This window comes from Egretta garzetta, unplaced genomic scaffold, assembly GCF_000687185.1.
Source record: "Egretta garzetta isolate BGI_Z169 unplaced genomic scaffold, ASM68718v1 scaffold323, whole genome shotgun sequence".
NCBI classification, from domain to species: domain Eukaryota; kingdom Metazoa; phylum Chordata; class Aves; order Pelecaniformes; family Ardeidae; genus Egretta; species Egretta garzetta.
This window is the reverse complement of record NW_009259435.1, coordinates 4,080,913-4,088,479: the sequence shown is the minus strand read 5'-3', so window position 1 is coordinate 4,088,479 and position 7,567 is coordinate 4,080,913. Positions and strand designations below refer to the sequence as shown.

Sequence of the window (7,567 nt, the reverse complement as noted above, 5' to 3'; positions counted from 1 at the left end):
TGCTGAGGGTGCACTCGATCTCGCTGTCTAAGTCATTGATGAAAACATTAAACAGCACCAGTCCCGGTATGGACCCCTAAGGGACACCACTTGTCACTGGTCTCCATCCAGACATCGAGCCATTGACCACTACCCTCTGGATGCGACCATCCAGCCAGTTCCTTATCCACCGAACAGTCCACCCATCAAATCCATAGCTTTCCAATTTAGAGAGAAGGATGTTGTGGGGGACCGTGTCAAAGGCTTTGCAGAAGTCCAGACAGATGACGTCTGTTGGTTTTCCCTTGTCCACTGATGCTGTCACACCATCATAGAAAGCCACTAGGTTCGTCAGGCAGGACTTGCCCTTGGTGAAGCCATGCTGGCTATCTCGAATTACCTCCCTGGCCTCCATGTGCCTTAGCATAGCTTCTAGAAGGATGTGTTCCATGATCTTCCCGGGCACAGAGGTGAGGCTGACAGGTCGGTAGTTCCCAGGGTCTTCCTTTCTACCCTTTTTGAAAATGGGCACAAAGATGTCCACAATATTCTACTGTTTTCTTCTGCCCTTTTAATATCATCCATGTGATGGGCCCGCAGCACTTCTTGCACGAGTGGGGGTCATGAGGGAAGACTGAAAAGCAATGTTCTTCACTAAAGGGAGGTGAATTAATCGTTCTCTTATGATAAGGGTTGGTAGCAGATCTGCCTTTGGTATTACGATAGCCCAGGTAATTCAGGTGAGCTGCATGGGAATAATCAGCACAACTTGTGTTGAGTATAATTGCTGCTAATGAGAATAGCTGTTGCATGTTAAGTGTTGTTGCTGAATAGGAAGCTGTATTGGTGAGTAACGGCAGGTTGTAGTAATCTTCCAGGGAAATTCTTGATGCTTCTGCTCTGATGCGCTCTGGAGGATCCAGACTCACTCTCCACTGTGTGGGAAATCAAAGCAGACTGGTTTCTATGTTATAAGACTAAAGTTGGTGTAGGCTTACCTTGCAGCAGTTGTTTGAGCATGAGGCTTGACCAGTTCTCCTTAAACCCACTGAGATAAACTTTAGAAATGTGGAAGGTAATTCACTAGCAACGCCTCTGCAGGTGTTGGGTGCCTTGTATTCTCATTTTTTAATTTATGTTCTTTGGATTCCATGCGCTCCTGCAGCCTCTTACCTTAAGCGGTTATTTTGTCATCCATTCTCATCTCTGGGTGCCTGAATCCCACCCAAACTTAGCAATGTGCTGCTTTAGGCTCCCTAGGTTAATTATTCACTACCCCAAAGCTGCACAGGTCTTGTGTGGTCCCGGTGTCGTACCCAGCCTCATGCAGATGCCCTGGGTACTCCAAGGTATTGAAAATACCATCCAGTATGAACTAACCCCCCCCAGGTTTTGCTGCCAGATGCTCTGGCGGTGGATATGGACTCCTTCACTGCTTCAGTTGATCTGAGAAATAATTTCTTTTGGCACATATTATGCTAAATTGAGGTGAAAGCCTGCTTCCCGTCTTCCTAAAGGAAGCTACTTCTTCCTAGTAAGATAATGAACTACAAGACACGAATAGCCAAACCTTCATGGTTTTGGAGTAGTATATGGATTTTAGGTGAGTCTCAAAACCCAGCTTGAACCAGTTTTTCAATCTGATGGGAAATGACACTAAATGCTGTGGCACTGGCCCTTCTTTAACAGTGGAGTTAAAGCTTTTTAGCTATTCGTGTTATATCTGAATTCCTTTCATGTTAAACCAGCAGAAGTAGCAAAGCCTCTGTTAGTGGAATGTCTCTTCTCATGTTCTGCATGACATGCAGAGCGTACGGTGAATTTTTCTGGTGATGGAAATACCTTTCTGAAATTAATGTGGAAAAAGCATTACACGATTAAAAAGTCTTAGGTTAAATAACAGCGGGCAAACTCTGATTTTACTATTCCAACAGGGTTCTTATCGCTGGATTTTAGTAGGGTCCTAAAATGTTGTTAAGCTCTAAAAGTATCTTTTTTTTTTTTTTTTTTCTTTTGCCCCCTGCAATATTGTAGACCATGGGAAGAACGTCATGTGGGTTCTAAGGGCAGCATGTGATCACGCGTCCTTTTATGCAAAACCAAACCCAAGCTTTTTGTTCTTGCTCCATTTGAAAATTGTAAGAGCGGGCTTCAAACAGGGTTAGTGCCTCAGAGCAGCACAGCTGGGTGTATCAAACCTTTGGGACAAAAGTTATACTGCAGTGGGTAATAGTGATGAAAATCCTATGGAACGTTGTCCTGCCACAGATATTTCCAGCCCTTATTTCCCTGTCACTCTTGGCCTTTCTTATCTTTTATTCCTTGCACAGAAATGCTGATCCATGTGAGCTCTAAGCTAGTGGCCAAATCACTTACTTTGGGAGGAGAGTCTTGGCAAAGGGAAACAAATGCAGGAGTAGAAAAAGTGTCAGTTTTGAGCAATACCGTAAAAAGTGTTGCCTGATGGAAATTCAACTCAGCCAGCAAAACACGTGGAAGTAAACAGGCCCTGAGAAAAGGAAGCTTTTGTGCAGTTTTATTCTGTCAGTAACTTCAGGCACAGCTGGAAAGATTCTCCCTGCTTTTCTTCTTATCCCCTAGCAAGATGCTTAAAGAAAAGCTTTCTTTGTGGGGAAAATATTACCGTGAGTTTTCATAAAATCATTGAATCGTTTAGGTTGGAAAAGCCCTTTAAGCTCCCCCAGCCCAACCGTTCCCCTACCCCTGCCATCCCACCCCCAAACCCTGGCCCTCAGCACCTCATCTGCCCGGCTGTTAAATCCCTCCAGGAGTAGGGACTCGACCACCTCCCTGGGCAGCCCCTTCCAGTGCTTGACAACCCTTTTGGGGAAGGAATTTTTCCTGATATATAACCTCACCCTGCCCTGGCCCCAACTTGAGGCTGTTTCCCCTCGCCCGTTCCCTGGGAGCAGAGCCTGCCCCCCCCAGCTCCCCCCTCCTCTCAGGCAGTTGTAGGGAGGGGGGTGTCCATCGCTGTGCTATAAACAACCTAAGGTGATGTGTGGTCCCCTAAGCAAATCTGCAAATGAAGGGCCAAAATACCTAAACAGTGACTTCTGCAGCATTTGTGTGCACTCATCAGTGGGGTGGGAGGGCTGCAGGTCGTGGATGTCTCCTTGCATCTTGAGTAAGCAGAGGTGGACGACTCTGGGACGTGTTCAATGGGAATTGTTTTCCAAGTGTAGGTGTCTGTTCTTCCCTCCTGGTGTGTGCTGGCTTTGAAGAACTGATAATAGAAGCTTTAGTTATGCCGTAGAGGTTTTGCCATCATACAACCAGGTTTGTTTCTTTTTTTCCTATAGGTGATACACATTAGCAAGACAAAACACACTTTTTGGCTGGATAATATTTCAAAACATGTAGGAATATTAAGCGTAGTTCTCCGGGAGTATCACATTCCCTCCTTTCCCCCCACCCCCCCATGAATGCCTATGCCTCATTTCCTTCTCACCTCCACAACGTGTATGAATAGTTATTCATTTTTAACTTTTTTTTTTTTAAGGCTAATGATTCTAAACAATGCTTCTTAGTACTTCCTAATAATATAAATGGAAATGAGGCTTTACAGGGAGTCGAGCTCAAGGGGAAAACTGGCTAGACTTTCATAATCGGGCATTGCAGTTGAGCACATACATAGCAGAGTACAGATGCCCACTGTCTTGTGGATAATATCTGATTACATATATTTAAACAAGCATAAAAGCCACCAGCTGTTAAAATGAAGATTTGAAGGAATTTTTTGCTTTTGGGATACTGTAGGTAAGTCATCGGATACCCTCTGCCACAGACCGTAGTCAGTAAAGTATTTCCAGGTTATCCTTCGTTTGCAGGATGAGAGCAGGAACATATGAGCCAGCGACGGGTTTTTCTTATCTACAGATTCACTTGCGCTGGTTGGTTTGGTTTTGTTGCTGGTCTTCAGTTTCCTTTCTTAGTGCTGTAGCTGGGTTTTGCTGAATTGAGGTTCTGTCAAATCGTAATCACACTGGTAAAGAACAACACTTACACTGTACTTAGTTTCTTTTTGAGCAGGACTGGTTTTAACTCCTAGCCCATGTGTCGCCCTCATTTTTGCTTTTATTTAGAGACATTTGTATTTCTTTACATTCTGGAACGGAATTGAACCTCCTGGTTACTCAGGGTAACTGAAATACATGGTTATATCAGCCTTAACCTCTTTCTCTGATAAGCATCCGTTCAGATTGGAATACAAACCAGTTTCTTTACCGCTTCACATTAAAAACAAACCAACCAACCCCACAGCTTTTGTAGAAGAGCCCACCCATTTCATAATTCTATCAGAGCAATTTTGGCAATTGTCTTTAAAGTCTCAGCTTTGGGCTTTCGTGAACTCCGTTGTTCTTGCCTGGAGCTCTGGAGCAGCCCTTGGCCTCGTCGAAGGTCTGCGGAGGCCGGTGCCTGTACATCAAGGTTTAATTGCGTTGCTGCTGGATCCCTCTGCCTGGTGAGATTTGTGGTGTTTTGGTTTCTCAGGCATGACACTTAAATGATTAATACATGTTTTCACATCCCAACATGCGTGATTTATTGCAGCAAGCTTGCAGGTCTACAAGCTCTGCTTCCCTCTTCATATCTCTCCTGGCACCTATATTCTGCTGTGTTTACTTTTCTTCCCCCTCACCCCTGCTGCAAAATATTATTTGTACTGTACATAGACAAAATCAAGACAGATCTGTTGGTTCCCGCACACACTGTTATGGAGGCTACAGAACTGCGAAAACTTATTTTTCTGGTATTAAATCTGGACGTTGACTCTTAAGGTGAAAGATGATGAGCCGAAGTTGTTGTTGACTTAGACTCTCTCCCAGTTGTGGTCCCCCAAATCTTTCGGGAATAATCCTCTCTGTTTCCAGCTCTTTAGTCCCAGAGTCTCACCGGCTTCCAGAAAAGCGGCTCATTTTTAAGACTAGCTTTTGCTGATGCAGAAGGCCCTATGCAGTTTTTCTCTTAAACTGCATACTCAAAAGAAAAATAATTTATTCCAGCTTTTGAGAGACACCAAGTCTCTACTTACACGTAGTCCGTACATTTTGAACATTGTTTTTATTCCTTTTTGCGTGGTCGGATTTGTCTTTCACAAGTCAGGCTCTTTAGATCATGGTCGCGTTACATCAGGAGACTCATTTTCTCTCCTATTCTTCAGCTTGATTTACTCTGGGCAACTTTTGAGGGATGGTATTTGTGGTTATTAATGGCAAGTAAAGAGCACACTGCAAACTTGAGCAGGCTGGTGAGGAGGAGGTTTTTTCCTAGACTAGATCAGACAATAGGCTTATCTAATGCTGGCAAATAGGAGATATTCCTTTCGAAAGTCTTGGCTGTAGTCAGGGAGATGGCCTTTTGAGCCTGCATTTAAAAGCCTTACCCAAAAACACTTGCGTGCCAGGGCTTAAATTCGTGTTTTGAAGGTATGTCTTGATTCATATGCTGCTAGATTCAAGAGGAGGCTAAAACTTAACATTTGAGTTAAAAAAAAAAAACAAAAAAAACAAAAAAACACAACCCTCTGGTAGCTTAATTTATGAAGTTTTTTTTTTTTAAAGCGTGTGTCAGAATTTCGTAGCTGCCAAAAGACGCCGTTTCACCTTAACTTCGTATTGGCAGCCTCCCTTTGCAGCCCTGTCACTATTGTGCGTTATTTAACCAGTAATCTCCAAGAAGGTGAGAAACTATTATTGCTTTTTAGCACAGTTGACATGATATTGGCTCGGAGCTGCTCTTGGAGCTTCAAACATTTCAGATGGCTATAAACCAACTTAAACACCTTCATTTAGTGTTCTTACTGCCATGAGGTCATAGTTTGCAACAAAAAAGATCAAATGGTGTTTAAGTTTTTTTTTTTTTTTTTTTTAAAGTATTCTCATACCAAAGAGCTGTAGCTGTGGATTTTGGCTTTTGGCCAGACAATCAAGATTTAGTATTTTGACCAGCTGTGATCCAGTAATGTTCCTCAGAGGAAACATTTTGTGGGGAGGAAAAGATACATATTTGAGGCTGTGAATTGTATTCTGTCTCTCATACTGCTTTACAGTTTCTCTGAGCCCCTTGCAGACAGATTAAATAATCACAAGTGAATCTGACTGAAGAAACTCTTTCTTTTTATCAAAACTGCAAACAGATTACAACCAGAATCTGGTCACTGAGAAAATAACTTTAGAAATGTTTGTGTCCTACTTCAATCGCTTTCTCTCGCCTGTTTACAGCCCGGCGTCTGTGTCTTGAGCCTTAGGTCTGTAAGAATGCCCAAATGGACTAATTATTGACTAGCGAAAACTAATATTTTGGGGAGAAAACAGCTACTTTGTAGTTTTGCTGGCAGTAAAACCTTACAGCTGAAGTTTAGACTATTACGAATTGGCATTTGAGGTTTTGGATGCAATTGAAACAGTGAGATCGGTGATGATGTAATTCTCTTATCTGTAATGTCCAATAAATCTGATGTTTCTCTTCTTTTTTCTTTTTAATTTAGAAATCCTGCTTCCTGATAGCAATTTGGCCTATGCCTATATGTAACCAGTTCTAGACTGATCCAACTTGATGACTAAAAGTCGTTAAGGCCCGACGACAGTTCATCAAATCGGCTTTTATACTCCACTAGTCGCAGGCCGTTCTTCTCGGGCAGGTGTCCCCATCTGTTTGCTGTCTCAGAAGATTGACCAAGTAATTGTGGCTGGAAGCTGAACCAGCTCAGCCCTAGTAATTCAGGTCAAGGTTGTACCTTAGAGTAAAGGGCTATGCTCCCGCAAGCCAAACTCTTTTCACTGGTGATGATACTTTACAGTCTCTAAAGTTTCTGGGCAATTGGATGATAGTTTTCTAATGTGACTTGCTTTTTGGTTTTTTTTTTTTTTTAATATATATATATTTTATTAATCCCATGAGCTGTGAAACTGATAAAGCACCTCTTCCTCTACGCTTTGCCTTGATGCAGTGCTATGAATTGTGGTAACAGTGCAGCCTTTTCCTCAAGGAAAATGCAGATGGAATAGACCCTCCATCAGCTGCTTGTTTTCATGAAGATTAATAGCAACCTAGTATTTATGAGCTCTGTGCCTCTCTGTAAACATTACTTTTGAACCAAAACCTCAGTTTGACTTCTCATTCTCACCTGGAGGGAGGTGATGGACCAGGAAAAAGCCCCTTGACTTAACTGCCTAACCCTCTGTACCTACAGCCATTTTGGTTTTCTTTTACTTGCCTGCAAGACTGTGACCATCGTTCTACTTAAAAGTATACAGAGAGCGATCCATCTTCTCATGTTTGCCTTCTAGGCACTCGTCACTTGGCCTAAACTAGTTGCAGAGGTTGGCCTTGTGGTCAAGAGAGGAGGCATCTCGAGAGGGTGACCATCCCACTGATTGTAAAAGGCTCTCGATAGGGTATTACCCACCCTTCTCTCCAGTGCTCGTTTTCTTTCTCCAGTAACTGTGGAAGGAGCCCAGGCAATGAACTCTTAGGTGGCTGATCTCCAAAGTCCTTCATGTATATTTACTTTTATCTAAATGCCTTAGATAATATTTGATAAGCAGTTAGGCCATTCTATTGA

General features: G+C 42.9%; 1 protein-coding gene across 2 annotated transcripts in view; it reads left to right on the top strand.

Annotated features, from left to right (window-relative positions):
• UVRAG (UV radiation resistance associated) overlaps positions 1-7,567 on the top strand; it is a 100,558-nt gene that overhangs the window by 79,401 nt on the left and 13,590 nt on the right. The window lies entirely within an intron of this gene.